An 18,352-nucleotide genomic window follows, 5' to 3' on the forward strand; every position below is an offset into this window, starting at 1 on the left:
TTGGGAGACTTCAGTCTTTTTTTCTAAGACCTTCAACTGATTAGATGAGATCCACTCATATTATGGAGGGCAATTTGCTTTACACAAAGTGTGCTGATTGAAATGTTAATCCCATCCAAAAAATACTTTCATGGAAACATCTAAAAATGCATTAAATCAAATATCTGGGTACCATGGCCTAGTCAAATTTACATATAAAATTAACCATCACACCTGCCTTCCCTGCAACACCCACCCCCACATAATGAGTGCAAATATTATTAGTGTTAATTTGATCCATTAAAGAGGTTTTATATGATTCACAAGGTGAAGAGCCTATATTCAAAATTAAAGAGTTTTGAATTATGCTTTTAAATTTCTGTAAATTGGAGTGGGGTGAGTTCTGCCATTTCATTGTCATTTTATATTCCTTTAATATACATAACTTTGGATTTCCTATAAGTTTAACATTTGTATTAATTCATTTCTAATATGTTCCTGCTCTCTGCTCATTTTTTCTGTTGAGGTATTATTCTTCTTTTCTTACTGGCTTGTACGATCTATTTATATCATATTTTCCACTTTTTTGCTTCAGTATTTTCTAGATTCAAATTTTGGGGTTTTCTCAATACAGTGTTTTAAATTGTGCTTGTGGTCAAATGCATCCAGATTTTTCTTTTTTATTATACTGTTTTATATTTAGAAAATACTTGCCTGTTCCATGATCAATTAAAAATCTATCTGTATTTTCTTTTTGTTCTATGGTTTAATTGTTTGTATTTAACTCTTCAATTCATATTTTACCAGTTTGAAATCATATTATATTTGCAGTTTTCTATCCTACTTTATTCATATAAAATTATATATTGAGGGTGTCACATAAAATGAAGTATTATTTGGTATATGATATGAGCTGAAAATACGATTTATACTTTTCCAAATTTCCAATTTTCTTAACATTGTTGTTGTGATCTGCTTTGTTTAACTTAAATTTCTTTCATATTAATTCCAAAGTCAATGGTCTTACTTAAGATTACTTAATATTTCTGTGCTTACATTTCTTTGTAAATAATATAAGAATATGAATAAGTATCTAACTCAGGTTTATAAGGAAATTAAAAATAATAATACATATAAAGTGCTTAGAACAATGCCTGGCAATATTAATAGCTCATTAATGTTAAATGTTAGCATTACTATATTTATTTCACAATTATCAGTTCAGATTTACTGGTGCACCTATTAATCCTTTCAGAAAATCCAAATTGTAATTGTGGTTTTGGTGTATCTTATAATATATAGCAGCATCTTCCACTTTACTATTTATTCTGACAAAAATATAACAAAAATATGCTTTCTTCACACTTCTACATCTTTAATATGCCAGATAAATTTTAAAGTCACTGTTAAATGCCCACCCCCAAATAATTTCCATTGATATTTTGTGTTGGATTAAGTTGTACCTCTGATTTAATATAAGAAGACTGGTGAGGGGAAACAGTGAGGTTAAGCAAGCTTGTTCAATATAACAACAATTTTAAGAGCTAGTTCCGTGATTGAAACAAAGGCAGTCTTTAATAATAAAATTCTATTCTTAAATTAGTCTTTGAGGAATCACATTCAGGACTGAACAACCAGTCCATATATTTAAATAATAATTTTTTTGTAAAATTTTGTAAAACTCATTTAGCTTGTGGCCTCTTCCTCATAGTGGTATCTACATAACATCATGACATCTTCACCAACTGTTTCTGCCATCATATAACTTCCTCTGCCTTTGATGATCCTGTCTCCCTCTTATAAGGGCTCTTACAATTACATTGGGCTCACCTAGATAATCCAAGATAATCTCCTCATCTCAGCATTCTTAATTGCATCTGTAAAGTCCCTTTTGCCATATTAAGTAATAAAGAACACAGAATCCAGGTTTTAGAATGGACATCTTGGGAAAGAGAGGACATCGTTTACCCTTCCACAGTATGCTTTCTCTTACCCTGCTATGGTTCTAAGCAATATGTTACTACAACTGGGAACAAAGCAAACATTATCTTTAGCCCAGTACGCTCAGAATCTACTGATAAAATGCGCATGTTAAAAAGATTTATGATTCAATGTAACACATGCTTTGTTAGAGATAATATTAGACCTCTATGGGAGCATAGAGGAGGAAGAATTTTCTTTCTGCCTAGGGCAGGGAGCCTCAGGAAAGACTTCCTCTTAGAGTAGTAATCTCTGTTGTAATACAGGACTATATTGTACAGAGTTAACCTATAGTGATGGTTCAACAGACATAATAGCTAATAAAATTTTACAATGTACGATTTGTTGTAATTGAAGTGAAAAGAACCCAGCTTCCTTGGCACTCAATAAAGGCTTTATATTTATTAATTAAATTAATCAAATAATATTTGTTGAGGACTTTCCATATACCTGGCCCTGAATGAGGTGTAGGGAACACAAAAATGATTATCACACAACCATGCCCTCAGGGGCCTAATGGTCTAACAGAGAAAGTAGACATACAACCAACTACCATTGGTTGGTCCGTCTCACTTGAAAAAAATTCAGTTTTTCCTTTTCTTCAGAAATCGACTCATATTTTCACAATGTCCATCCATATACCTTATAGTTCCCATTTACTCGAAGACTTCAAAATTTTCTCAGCTATCATCTTGGCTTTTTTTTTTTTTTTACTTACTTCCAAAGCAAATTTTGAGTACCCATGAGCTATGGTTGAGGAATGCCATAGTTTGGTGTGTCAGCCTCTATGGTTTGAATTTAGCCTTCTGATTTTAAGTTTGACTTGAAACTTGTATTTAGAAATATTCAAAAAGTTTATCCCATTTTATAATGTATTTCAGAAACAGTGAAATCTTATTGATTTGATAATCCCACATATCATGTAATGAGCATAACAAGCTGTCAAAAGAATAAAGGAGTGACTAGATCTCCACAAAGCTCATTTACTCAAAGTGAAAGAAAAAAAAAAAAAAAACAATTGTTTGATTTGACAGTGCTTATGCTAACATGACAGAAAATATAATAAAATTGGTTCAACTATTACACTTTCATTTATTCCAAGAACTATGACTGTCTACAAGTTGAATTTACAGCTTATGTAGCCACTTTTGAGGTATGATTTGAGAGGGCCTGAAAGTTCGCATTATTTCTATTTCCACAACCACAATACAGTATCAAAAATTAATATCTCAGTAGATATATTCCCTTGGGTAAAGCAATGTGCAGATTCCTTTTTAAAGTTATGGGATAACAGAAAACTCTAGGAGCATCAAGTCCATTTCCCCCCATAGATTATAAACTCTATTAGACTTCATTGTCCTGGACTCTTGTTCATCACTGTGTATCTGATGCCTTGAAAATTTATAGGTGCACAGTAGTTGTCTAAGTTTACTGTTTAATTTATCCAGCAATTATTATCAAGTGCTGTGGTTAAAAGTATAGGATATGAAGTCTGACAGATGTGGATTTTAATCTAGGCTTTTCATTACATAGCAAGTTTCTTTATTTTGGTATGATTGACATGTAATATTATATTAGTTTCAGGTATACAGCATAGTGATTCAACATTTGTATACAATAAAAAATAGTTACCACAATAAGTCTAGTTACCATCTGTTATTTTACAAAGGTAATACAATATTATTGACTGTATTCCCCATGCTGTACATCTCCTGTGACTTACTTATTTTATAACTGGAAGTTTGTACTTTTTAGTCTTGTTCCCCCATTTTGCCCCCACCAACCTGCTTTTCCTCTGGAAACCACCAAACTGTTCTCTGTATCTGTGAGTCTGGGGTTTGTTTTGTTTTATTTCTTTGTTTGTTTTGTTTTTTAGATACCACACATCTGTGAATCATGTCATATTTGTCTTTCTCTGACTTATTTCACTTAGTACAGTACTTTCAGGGTCCATCCATATTGTGGCAAATAGATTTCATTCTTTTTTTATAGCTGAGTAGTATTCCATTGTGTGTATCATGTTGTTTATATACGATCTATATATCACATTGTATGTGATATATATGTGTGTGTGTGTGTGTGTGTGTGTATATATATATATATATATATATATATATATATATATATAATACATATATCTCACATCTTCTTTATCCATTCAGTCATCGATGGACACAGGTTTGTCAATTTTGTTTATCTTTAAAAAAAAACAGCTGTTAATTTCATTGATCTTTTCTATTATCTTTTTGGTCTCTCATTTATTTCCACTCTGATCTTTATTATTTCCTTCTTTCTACTATCCTTGGTCTTTGTTTGTTCTTTTTCTATTCCTCTAGGTGTAAACCTAAATTTTTTGCAATCAGGAAATCATGATACCTTCAGCTTTGTTCTCTCTTGAAAGTATTTTGGCTCTTCAGGGTGTTTTGTGGTTCCATACAAATTTTAGAATCATTTGTTCTATGTTCTGTGAAAAATGTCATTAGAATTTTTTTCTTCCAAACTTTTATTTAAATTCTAGTTGATTAACATATAGTGTAATATTGGTTTCAGGAGTAGAATTTAGTGATTCATCACTTACATATAACACCCAGTGCTCATCATAAAAAGTGCCCTCCTTAATACCTATCACCCATTTAGCCCATCCCCTACCCACATCCCTTAGTTCTCTATCTTTAAGAATCTCATGGTTTGCCTCCACCTCTCTCCTTCTCTCCTTTTTTCTCCTTCCCACACGTTCATTTGTTTTGTTTCCTAAATTCCACATATGAGTGAAATCATATGGTATTTGTCTTTCTCAGACTGACTTATTTCACTTAACATTATACACTCTAGCTCCATCCATGCCACTGCAAATGGCAAAATTTCATTTCCTTTGTTGGCTGAGTAATATTAGAATTTTGTTAGGAATTGCACTGCATCTGTAGACTGCTTTGGTAGTATGGACATTTTAACAATATTAATTATTCCAATCAATGAGCACAGAATATCTTTCCATTTATTTGTGTCTCCAATTTCTTTCATCAGTGTCATGGTTTTCCATGCACAGGTCTTTCATCACCTTGGTTAAATTTGTTATTAGGTATTCTTTTTTTATGCATTTATGACTGGCACTGTTTTCTTGATTCTTCTAATAGTTCATTATTAGTGCATAGAAACACAGCTGATTTTTGTATATTGATCTTGTTTTTTTTATAACTTTACTGAATTCACTTATTCTAACATTTTTTGGTGTAGTCTTTAGATTTTCTATATAAAGTACAATGACATCTGCAAATAATGACACTTTTACTTCTGTTTTTTTCTAATTTGGATGCCTTCTATTTCTTGTTCTTGACCTATTGGCCTAAGACTTCTAATACTATGTTGAATAAAAGTGGAAATAGTGGACATTCTTTCTCATTCCTGATCTTGGAGGAGTAACTTTTCACCATTGGTAATGATGTTAACTGTGGGTTTGTCACATATGGCCTTTATTATGTTAAGGTACATTCCTTCTATGCCCACTTGGTTGAGTTTTTAATCACAAATGGAGTTGAATTTTGTCAAATGTTTTATTTGCATCTACTGAGATGATTGTATGATTTTTTTTCTTTTTTATTTTCATTTTGCTAATGTGGTATATCCCGTGGATTTGTGGATGTAGAACCACCCTTGACTCCCTGTAATGAATCCTATTTGATCATGGTGCATGATCCTTTCAATGTATTATTAAATTTGGTTTGCTAGTTATTTTGTTGAGGATTTTTGCCTCTGTGTTCATTAGAGATATTGGCCTGTTATTTTCTTTTTTGGTGGGGTTCTTGGCTGGTTTTTGGTATCAAGGCAATGCTGGCCTCATAAAATGAGTTTAGGAGCTTTCCTTCCTCTCCAATTTTTTGAAAGTTTGAGGACACGTATTAAATCTTTGAATGTTTGGGGTTCTTGGCTGGTTTTTGGTATCAAGGCAATGCTGGCCTCATAAAATGAGTTTAGGAGCTTTCCTTCCTCTCCAATTTTTTGAAAGTTTGAGGACACGTATTAAATCTTTGAATGTTTGGTAAGAAATCACCAGAAGTCTTCTGGTCCTGGACTTTTGTTCATTTAGAGGTTTTTGATTACTTATTCAATCCCCTTACTAGTAATTGGTCTATTCAGTTTTCTATTTCTTCATGATTTAGTCATAGAAGATTGTAAACCTATAGGAATTTATTCATTTCTTCTAGATTGTCAAATTTGTTGGTATACAATTGTTCATATCAATCTCTTAGGATCCTTTGTTTTTCTTTGCTATCAGTTATAACTTCTCTTTCAATTCTAATTTTGCTTATTGAGCCCTCTCTGTTTTTTTCCTGCTGAGTCTAGCTAAAGGTTTGTCAATTTTATGTTTAAAAAAAAAACAGCTATTAATTTCATTGATCTATTATCTTTTTAGTTTATATTTCATTTATTTCCACTCTGATCTTTATTATTTCCTTCTTTCTACTACTCTTGGGCTTTTTTGTTGTTGTTCTTTTTTATTCCTTTAGATATAAAGTAAATTATTTACTTAAGATTTCCTTTGTTTCTAGAGGTAGGTCTGTATTGCTATAACCTTCCTTCTTAGAACAGCTTTTGCTGCATTCCATAGACTTTGGTATGTCATATTTCTGTTTTCATTTGTTTCTAGGTTTTTAAAATTTCTCCTTTGATTTCCTCTATGACTCAGTAGTTGTTCAATAACATGTTATTTAATCTCCACTTATTTGTAGTTTTCCCAGTTTTCTTCTTTCTAGTTTCACACCATTGTGATCAGAAAAGATACTCGATATGATTTTAGTCTTGAATTATTTGAGACTTGTTTTGTGGTCTAGCATGTGATCTATCCTGGAGAATGTTTCATGTGTACCTGAGAAGAATGTATATTCTACTGCTTTTGGTGGAATGTTCAGAATATATCTATTAGTCCATCTGGTCTATTGTATGATTTAAACCTGATGTTTCCTTACTGACTTTTTGTTTGTATGATCTGTCAATTGACATAATTTGGGTGTGAAAATCTATTGTTGTTGGTATTACTGTCAGTTTCTCTCCTTTGGTCTGTTAGTATTTGCTTTATAAATTTAGGTGTTCCTATGTTGGGTGTGTGTGTGTATATATATATATATATATATTTATATATATATCCATAAATGTTATACTTCTTTCTGGATTGACCCCTTTATCATTATGCAGAGACTTTCTTTGTCTTCTATTACAGTCATTTTTTAAAGTCTTTTTTGTCTGGAAAGAGTACAGCTACACCACCTATTTTTTTCATTTCCATATGAATGAAGTATTTTTTTCATCCTGTCACTTTGTTTTATTTTTCTTCAAATTTTTATTGAAATTCTAATTTGTCCACACACAGTGCAATATTGGTTTTCAGAAATAGAATTCAGCAATTCATCACTTACATACAACACCCAGTGCTCTCATAGCAAGTGCCATCCTTAATACCCATCACCCATTTAGTCCATCCCTCCATACGCCTCCCTCCATCAACCCGCAGTTTGTTTTCTATCATTAAGAGTCTCTAATGGTTTGTTTCCCTCTCTTTTCTTCCCCCCTTCCATATGTTCGTCTGTTTTGTTTCTTAAATTCAACATATAAGTGAAATCATGGTACTTGTCTTCCACTGACTGATGTATTTCACTTAACATAATACATTCTAGCTCCATCCATTTTGTTGAGAATGGCAAGAATTCATTCTTTTTGATGACTAATATTCCATTGTGTATATATATCACATCTTCTTTATCCATTCATCAGTCAATGGACATCTAGGCTCTTTCCATAGTGTGGCTATTTTTGATAATGCTGCTATAAACATCATGCTGTGTGTACCCCTTCAAATCTGTATTTTTGTATCCTTTGGGTAAATACCTAGTAGTACAATTGCTGGATCATACGGTAGTTCTATTTTTAACTTTTTGAGGAACCTCCATATTGTTCTGCACAGTGGCTGCACCAGTTTGCATTCCCACCAACAGTGTAAGAGTGTTCCCCTTTCTCCACATTCTTGCCAACACCTGGTGTTTCTTGTGTTGTTAATTTTAGCCATTCTGACAGGTGTGAGGTGGTATCTCATTATGGTTTTGATTTGTATTTCCTTGATGATGATGTTGAGCATCTTTTCATATGTCTTTAAGCATAATCTGGATGTCTTCTTTGGAAAAATGTCTGTTCATATCTTCTGCCCATTTCTTAACTGGATTATTTTTGGGGGGGTGTTGAATTTGACAAGTTCTTTATAGATTTTGAATACTAACCCTTTATTGGATATGTCATTTGCAAGTATCTTCTCCCATTCTGAAGATTGCCTTTTAGTTTTGTTGATTGTTTCCTTCACTGTGCAGAAACTTTTTATCTTGATGAAGTCCTAATAGCTCATTTTTGCTTCTGTTTCCCTTGCCTCCAGCTACTTGTCTAGTAAGAAGTTGTTATGGCCAAGGTCAAAGAGGTTGCTGCCTATGTTCTCCTCTAGGATTTTATGGTTTCAAGACTCACATTTAGGCCTTTCATCCATTTTGAATTTATTTTTGTGTATGTTGTAAGAAGGTGGCCCAGTTTCATTCTTTTGCATGTTCCTGTCCAGTTTTCCCAACTCTATTTGTTGAACACACTGTCTTCTTTCCATTGGGTATCCTTTCCTGCTTTGTCGAAGATTAGTTGACCATATAGGTGTGGGTCCATTTCTGGGATTTTGATTCTGTATCATTGATCTGTGTGTCTGATTTTGTGCCAGTACAATATTGTCTTGATGACTACAACTTTGTAATATAGCTTGAAGTCTGGAATCTTGATGCCTCCAACTTTGCTTTTCTTTTTTTTCAGGTTGCTTTGGCTGTTCGAGGTCTTTTGTGGTTCCATACAAATTTTAGAATTGTTTGTTCTAGCTGTGTGAAAAATGTTGGTGGTAGTCTGATTAGGGATTGCATTAAATGTGTACATTGCCTTGCCATTTGCAATGATGTGGATGAAGCTAAAGTGCTTCTAAAGAAAAATGTGTAGATTGCTTTAGGTAGTGTAGACATTTTAACAATGTTCTTCCAATCCATGGGCATGGAATGTTTTTCCATTTCTTTGTGTCCTCTTCAATTTCTTTCATAAGTGTTCTATAGTTTTCAGAGTACTGATCTTTTACCTCTTAGGTTAGGTTTATTCCTAGGTATCTTACGGTTTTTGATGCAATTGTAAATGAGATCAATTCCTTGATTTCTTTTTTCTGCTACTTCATTAATGGTGTAGAGAAAGGCAATAGATTTTTGTACATTGATTTTATATTCTGCAACTTTGCTGAATTCATGTATTAGTTCTAGCAATTTTTTGGTAGTCTTTCAGGTTTTCTATATAGAGTATTATGCCATCTGCAAATAGTGGAAATTTAACCTTTCCCTTGATGATTTGGATCCTTTTATTTCTTTTTTGTTGTCTGATTGCTGAGGCTGAGATTTCCAGTACTATGTTAAATAGTAATGGTGAGAGTGGACATCCCTATCTCGTTTCTTGCTTCTGAACTAAGTCTCTTAGAGGCCAGCATATAGATCTGTCCTTTTTATATCCATCCAGCCACTCTATGTCTTTTGATTGGAGACTTTAGTCCATCTATATTTAAAGCAATTATTGATGGGAATATACTTATTGCCATTTTGTCGATTGTTTTCTGTTTTTGTACTTCTCTATTCTTTTCTTCTCTTTCTCTCTTCCCTTGTGATTTGATGACTTTGTTTAGTGTTATGTTATATTCCTTTTTCATTGTCTTTTATGTATACACTGTAAGTTTTTGCTCTGCGGTTTTGCCTGTAAACCTCTATGTCTATTTTAAATTCATAGCAACTTAAATTTAAGCACATTTCGAAACTCTATATTTTTACTTCTTCCTCTGCATTTTACATTTTTGGTGTCACTTTTTACATCTTTTTCATTATTTATGTATTTATTTATTTATTATTTTTTAAGTAGGCTCCATGCCCAACATGGAGCCTAACACAGGACTTGAATTCACAACCTTGAGACCAAGAGTCAGACACTCAACTGACTGAGCCACCCAGACACCCTGACATCTTTTTATTTTATGTACCCCTTACCTAATTACTGTAGTTTTAGTTAATTTTACTACCCTTGTCTTTTAACTTTCTTAGTAGCTTTATATGTGATTAATCCACTATCTTTACCATATATTTACCTTTTCCAATGAGATTTTTACTTTTATATGTTTTCCTGTTATTACTTGGTGCCATTTCTTTTCAGCTTAAAGAAGTCCTTTTAGTCCAGTTTAGTAGTGTTGAACTCTAGGTTTTGTTTTTCTAGAAAACTCTTTATATCACCTTCAAATCTGCATGATTACCTTCTTGGGTTAAGTATTCTTAGTTGGAAGTTTTTTTTTCCTTTCAGACCTCTGAATATGTCATTCCACTCCCTCTGGTTTGCAAAGTTTCTCCTGAGAATCCTGCTCAGGGGTTTCCTTGTATGTATGTAACCATTTCTTTTTCTCTCACTGCTTTTAAGATTCTCTATCTTTAAATTTTAACAATTTAGTTATAATGTGTCTTGTTGTGGGTCTCTTTGGATTCCACTTACTTGGAACTCTCTGGGATTCCTGAACCTGGGTGTCTGTTTCCACCCCCAGGCTAAGGAATTTTTCAGTCATTAGTTCTTCACATAAGTTTTCTAGCCCTTTCTCTCTTTTTCTTCTGGGAGCCCTATAATGTTAATGTTATTACACTTGATATTGTTTCCAGGTCCCTTAAGTTATCTTTATTTTTAAAATTATTTTTTCTTTTTGCTGCTCCCTCTAGGTGAGTTCCTCTGCTCTATCTTCCAGCTTAGTGATCTGTTCTACTTCATCCAGTCTCCCGTTGACCAGTCTCCCATTGAACACACTCTCCCTACCCCCCCCCTCCAGCACAAGTGCATTTTTCAGTTTGGTTATTGTATTCTTCAGTTCTGTAACTTCTGTTTGGTACCTACTTATATTTTCTGTCTCCTTGTCAGTTCTTTACTGAGTGTTCATCCATTCTTTGTCCAAGTTCAGTGAGCGTCTTTATTATCATTACTTTGAATTCTTTACTTATTGAATTCTTTATTACTTATCTCCATATCCTTCAGGTCTTTTTCTGAGGTTTTATTTTGTTCTTTTGTTTGGAACGTATTTCTCTGTCTCCTCATTTTCCTTGACTCTCTTTGTTTCTATGTATGTCTGAAATAGCTCCATCTCTCAGTCTTGAAGGAGTGGCCTTGTATAAATGATGGCCTTCTCATTTAATTTTGCCCTAGTTCTTGATTATCTCTTTAACCTTTGTGTTTGTCTAAACCACATGATTCATTCTTGAAATGCCTTGACTTTAGAGGCTCTGCCAAAATCTGTGAGTGATCCAAGAGGAGGAGTTTCATTAAGCACCTTGAGTCAGCTGATTGGAACCAGATCCTCAAGCAACAGCTTTTAAAGTATTCAAATATATGCAGTCCTGTGGGGCTGCAGTGGTAATCCCTGCTGGCCTCTAGACTAGAGGATCTGGAGGTATACTCTGGGCAACCATTGCAAAACTTGGGGCTCTGGGTGAGTGTATAAGCTGCTTTTTGTGAAGTCATCAAGGCTGTAGCAACGCCAAGGTGTGTGCTCAAGAATGGTGTCTCCCAGCTTATGTTCCTTAGGAGTGCCTCCTTAGCCTCCAGAGTGTGGGAAACCTGAGGCCTACCCCTCAAGCTGAAGCTCCAGTGTAAGTAAATAAACCTTTTTCACAGGAAGACTGGTGGTGTGTTTCAGTCTTCTCTCTATGCTCTGGGTGTTGTGGCCCACCAAGAGCTATCTTTCCAATTGTTACAGTCTCCTGGAGCTCTGGAATGCCAGTCATCTTGGCCAACAGAGCCAGACAATCAAGAGACATCTCCTTTGTGGATTGTGTATATCTGTTGGCTTTAGCAAGAGAGCAGGAGAGTGTTGTGGCAGGGCACACTCACCAGCTTCAGAAAGGCAGTGGGAAAGTGCCTTGTCTGTGTGCATGTGTTCACTTTAGGCTGGGTACCAAAGAATCTCACAACCACTCACACTTATGAGCTCCAGCAAGGGAATGAGGGAGTGCTGCAAATGCCAATGGTCTCCTGCCTCAGCAAATGCCATGACAGCACCCCCCCCCCGACTCATCCCAGCAAGGTGGTGGGATGGTACTGCTTCTGATCTTGTTGCCTGTACTAGCAGGTTATGTGGAGACTGCAACAATAGCATCTGCCATGCCTCCATCTTTAGAGAGCATCTCAACTATCCCTCACCTCTCCAGTTGATGCCCCCAGCTCAGCAAATGAATCTCTCTCACATATAGTCTAGGTGCATTTCAAACCACTGTTTTTTCCGTGGGTCTCTAGGTGAGCAAAACTGCACACAAGCCCTCCAAGACAGAAATCTATTTGGGCCCCTGGATGTTAGCCCCATTGGTTTTCCAAGCCAGGTGTTCTGGGGGCTCATTTTACCAGTGGAGATACCACTGGGCCTGGGTGCCTGATGCGGGGCACCAACCTTTCACTCCTCCAGGAGAAGCAGTTATCTAATGAGATCCCTCACTATTGTGCATTGCTCTGCACGATGTGGGACTTTCTGCAAGAGCCTCTGCCTCTCCCACCTGTCTCAATGTGGTCCTTTTATCCTTTGTTATAGACAGTTAATCTGTTTTTCAGATCTTATTCAGAGGGAAATGATCCATATGTAACTGGAGATTTAGTGTGTCCATGGGAGGAAGTGAACTCAGGATCTGCCTATACTACCATCTTGAACTTCCTCCCCCCAAGTTACTTAATCTTGCTAAATACCCTTTTTCTAGCCTATAAAATGAGAACAGTACACATTTTATATTAAAAAACTAAGATACAAGTAAAGTGTTCTTATCAGTGTCCAGCACTTAGCAAATGCTCACCAAATATTAACAATAATAAAAATAATATAAATATACACTGTCATTATTGTTTTTATTTTTATTTAAAACAGATAATTACCCATAATATAATGGGTATAATGAGTGTCTCATTGTGTTATTAACTTTCCTTTTCCTAATTACTAATAAAATATTTGTGTTTTCTTTGTGATGAAATGTCTGTTGTCCATTTTCTCATTGAGCTTTATGATTTTTTGTTAAGCCAGTTAATCATTATTATTTTAATGTGTGATTTGCCGAAAGAGGTGGCTATGTTGAAATCTTTTACGTGTTTACACATTTGTTGATTTCTGTTCTTAGGACATGTAAGTTCCATATAAGAAACATTATTGTTTGGGCTATAGTTTAAATTATGGGAGTGCATGAGTTCATTCATAGAGACTATATAGAAGAGAATTAAGGGCAGAACCTTAGGAAATGATGATGTGGTAGTAGAAAAGGGGCAAATAAGACTAAAAAGGAGGTTTGGAACAATAGAAGCAAACCAAGAATAAAATCAGAGAAGGGAAAATGTCCGAGAAGTAATAAGGTATTGATACCAAAGCCAAGGACACCGCACAGACACACACACACACACACACTCACACACACACTCACACACACACTCTCACACACACACAAACACACACACACACACACACACACACAAACTACTATGGGCCAATATTCCTAATGAACATAGATGCAAAAATCCCCAACAAAATATTAGCAAACCACACTGAACAATACATTAAAAAGATATAAGATCTTTCACCATGATGAAGTGGTATTTATTCCAGAGATGCAAAAATGTTTCAATATTTGCAAATCAATCATTGTGACACACCACACCAGCAAAACAAAGAATAAAAATCATATGATGATCTCAGTAGATGCAGAAAAAATGTTTGGCAAAATTCAACATCCATTCATGATAAAAACTCTCAACAAAGTGAGTTTAGAGGGAAATTACCTCAACATAATAAAGGCCATATGAAAAACCCATAGCTAACATCATACCCAATGGGAAAAAACTGAGAGCTTTTCCTCTAAGATCAGAAAGAAACAAGGATGTCCACTCTTGCCACTTTTATTCAACTAGTACTGGAAATTCTACCCACAGCAATCAGATAGGAAAAAGAAAAAACATATTCATACTGGTAAGGAAGAAGTTAAACTGTCGCTACCTGTAGTGGCATGATACCATATATAGAAAACCCTAAAGACTCCACCAAAAACTACTGGAAGATGTGAATTCAGTAAAGTTTCAGGATACAAAATTAATACCCAGAGTTCAGTAGCATTTCTATATCCTAATAATAAAATGGCAGAAGGAGTAAATTTACATTTACTCTTGCACCAAAAAGAATAAAATACTTAGGAATAAACTTAACCAAGGAGGTGAAAGACCTGTCCTGTGAAATCTACAAAACAATGATGAAAGAAATTTAAGATGGTACAAACAGATGGAAAGATATTCTGTGCTCATTGATTGGAATAATTAATATTGTTAAAATGTCCATATTACCAAAAGCAGTCTACAGAGTCAATACAACTCATATCAAAACACAACAGTATTTTTCACAGAACTAGAACAAATAATGCTAAAATTTGTGTGGAACCCCAAAAGACCCCCCAATAACCAAAGAAATCTTAAGAAAAAAGAACAAAGCTGAAGGCATCACAATTTTAGATTTTAAGATATATTACAGAGTTGTAATAATCAAAACAGTATGGTACTGGCATAAAAGTAGACATATAGGTCAATGGAATAAGATAGAGAGCCAGAAATAAACCCACACTCGTATGGTAAATTAATCTATGACAAAGGAGGTAAGAATATACAATGGGAAAATGACTTCAAAAAATGATGTTTGGAAACCTGGACAGCTACCTGCAAAAGAATGACACTGTACTACTTTCTAATACCGTACACGAAAATAAACTCAAAATGGATTAAAGACAGGGGCGCCTGGGTGGCGCAGTCCTTAAGCGTCTGCCTTCAGCTCAGGGCGTGATCCCGGCATTACGGGATTGAGCCCCACGTCAGGCTCCTCCGCTATGAGCCTGCTTCTTCCTCTCCCACTCCCCCTGCTGTGTTCCCTCGCTCGCTGGCTGTCTCTATCTCTGTTAAATAAATAAAATCTTTAAAAAAAATGGATTAAAGACATAAATATGAGACCTGAAATCAAAAATTCTAGAAGAGAACATAAGCCGTAATTTCTTTGACATCAACTGTAGCAATATTTTTCTAGATATGTCTCCCAAGGCAAGGGAAATAAAAGCAAAAATAAACTATTGGTACTACATAAAAATAAAAAGGTTTTGCACAAGAAAGGAAACCATCAACAAAATGAAAAGGCAGCCTACTGAATGGGAGAAAATATTTGCAAATGATACATCCAATAAGAGGTTAATATCCAAGATATATAAAGAACTTGTACAATTCAACAACAAAAAACAATCCAATTAAAAAATGAGCAGAGGACCCGAATAGACTTTTTTTTTCCACAGAAGTTGTAGAGATGGCCAACAGACACATGAAAAGATATTCAATACTAGTAATCACCAGGGAAGTGTAAATCAAAACTACAATGAGATATCACCCTGCAGCTGTCAGAATGGCTAAAATCAAAAAGACAAGAAATAAGTGCTGGCAAGGATGTGGAGAAAAAGGAACTCTTGTGCACTACTTATTGGTGGGATTGTAAATTGGTACAGCCACTGCAGAAAGAAGCATGGAGATTCTTCAAAAAATTAAAAATAGAAATACCATATGATCTAATAATTCCATTACTGAGTATTTATTGAAAGAAAATGAAAACACTAATTAGAGAAGAGCTATCCATCCCCTGTATTAACTGCAGCATTATTTATAATAGCCAAAATATGGTAATCAACCTGTCCATTGATAGATGAATGGATAAAGAAGATATATACACAGTGGAGTATTGTGAAGCTGTAAAAAAGGGATGAGAGCTTGCCATTTGTGACACCATGCATAGACCTAAAGGGTATTATGCTAAATGAAATAAGTCAGTCAGAGAAAAATGCAGAGAAATACTATATGATTTCATTCATGTGGTATCTAAAATGGAAAATAAATGAATAAATAAACAAAAAGCAGAAACGGATCTATAAATACAGAGAACAAACTGATGGTGTGCCAGAGGGAAGGGTAGTAGGGGATGGGCAGAATGGATGAAGGGGACTGGGAGATACAAGCTTCCAGTTAGGGAATGAATAAGTGGTGGGAATAAAAGGTACAGCAGAGGGAATTAGGTCAATATTGTAATAGCATCGTATGGTGACAGACGGTAGCTACACTTGTGGTGAGCACAGCATAACATATAGAGATGGTAAAACACAATGTTGTGCACCTGAAACTAATGTAACATTGGGTGTCAACTATACTCAAAAAAAAAAAAAAAGGTTTTAAAAAAGCCGTTATTTTTAGCCACATCAGATGCTTCAGGTGATCTTTGCCAGAGCCATTTCAGTGAAGTGGTAGGAGAGGCCCGAAGAATGAAGGAGCTGAAGAAATGGAAAGACAAAAGGAAATGAGATTTCCAAAATCTTCTGGAGAACCAGAAGTGCCAAGTGGCTACATATTTTACTGACAATCCATTTAGTATTACAAACTTCTTCCTTCAATGAGTCAATGAAGTTCAAATGACACTATTACCCAAAGTCACATAGCATGCTAGTACCTACATCTGCTTGTGTTTTCAATATCCAAAGATTCATCCACTACTTATCATCAAAAATTTCCAGAATTTAGCAGAACATTGGTAATTTTCTTACTGTGGGTTACTATCATTCCATTTATATTAATCATTGTCACCATTCTTTTCAGATCTTTGAGTATCTTGGAATTTAGTCATAGTGTTTGCTGAAAGAATGAGATTAGTAACTGATTCTTAAAAGACACTGCTCTATTATTATATGTTTTTAATAATATTTGTTGTAACCTATGTTCAATTAGATACTCTTGTTCAAGGTAACAAGTGGATTAGTAAATTTTTGGCATCTATGATCTCCACTATTTTGCAGATTTTTTTCTTACTGTTGAAATCCTTCTAGCCCCCAAAATAATACTAGGGAAGTGACAAGAAGCTAAGACAAGAATAAGGTCATAAGACTTGGCATTTTAGATGTAGTTCATAAAGAAGTTCATACTTACCTGACCCCCGAGTTCTTATAGCTATAGACTAGTTTCTTTCGGCTCCCAGGCTCTGTCTCATTGCATGATTGTGCGTCATATTTTCTTTAAACTTTCAGTTGAATTTTTGCAAGTAGTTTAAAATAAATAATTTCAGAAACATTTATGTTTACTTGTGTGTAAAAGAAATAAAGTTACTGGAGATATTTATAATGGACTTGATGTCTTTAAGATAGAAAAATACGATATTTCTTCCTGCGAGTTCTAAGTAAACCAGGGAGCTCTATAATTAATCGTTTTCAATATAATGGTTTTGTTGTGAATTAATTTTAGGTAAAGTGATTTTTAAAGTATTATTTTAATTCATTTGCATCAGAATGGGTGGGTCTCATAAGATTATAAAGATGTATTGTGGATACTCATAGAAGAAAATTGTTCAACCACTGCTTATAAATGAACACCAAAAAAGCCAGTTTACGGCATTCATTTGACCACATTTTAAAACCAAGGGATTTAATTACTCTTGGGAAAATGACAGCAGGCAAGAAAGTGGACACCTTAAGAATATGTTCATCTGTGAAGCATAGTGACAGCATAACCTTTGTTTTTAGTCTTTATGTAATTCCATTTGCAACTTTCTAAAAACAGCTATTTTTTTCATTTTAGCGATGTTAGTTTTTTTCTTATGAAAATAATTTCTACTACAGAATTTTAAAAATTGTTTTATTCTTGATTTAACATCTTTTTTTAAGCCACAGGGAACAATGATTTTAGAATTAAGAATAGTTTTGAGCTCCTCATAGAATTTGTCTGTCAAATTTATTCATTTAAATAAAAAATTAAATTGTTAACTTTACAATTTTTAAATCAAATATTCAATAGAATACAGTCATTTTATTTCAGAGCCAGATATCACTGAAACTAAGAAGTCTGTGAGTTTTGCACCTTATTACTATTAAATACATCAATATTAGATTAGTTATTATTTGCTATGACATAGTGTGTATTATAATTATAACTTATACAAAAGAAATACATGCATATTCATATAAAGGGATAGATGTGATCTTTAACTATTAACTACAAGACTATAGCAAACACTAATAGTGTTTGTTATAGTTCAGCTTTTTTTCTCTCATGCCATCAGTGCTTTTATATATTAACAGAGGTCCAAATGCAGAATCTTGAAATGTATTATTCTTTATCATTAGAATAAAAGAGTAGTTGTTTATTAATTTTTAAAGGCCAGGTCTAGTTTTGGGAATGCATGTGAGTCTTACTTTTTTTTTTTTTTTAAGTACACCTAAGCAGTTGACACAGGATGTTTCCA

General features: G+C 34.3%; 1 protein-coding gene across 1 annotated transcript in view; it reads left to right on the top strand.

Annotated features, from left to right (window-relative positions):
• Window positions 1-18,352, top strand: part of CCDC178 (coiled-coil domain containing 178) — a 374,996-nt gene that overhangs the window by 303,882 nt on the left and 52,762 nt on the right. The gene's annotated exons all lie outside the window — the stretch shown is intronic.

The sequence above is a fragment of the Ursus arctos genome, unplaced genomic scaffold (genome assembly GCF_023065955.2).
Source record: "Ursus arctos isolate Adak ecotype North America unplaced genomic scaffold, UrsArc2.0 scaffold_17, whole genome shotgun sequence".
NCBI classification, from domain to species: domain Eukaryota; kingdom Metazoa; phylum Chordata; class Mammalia; order Carnivora; family Ursidae; genus Ursus; species Ursus arctos.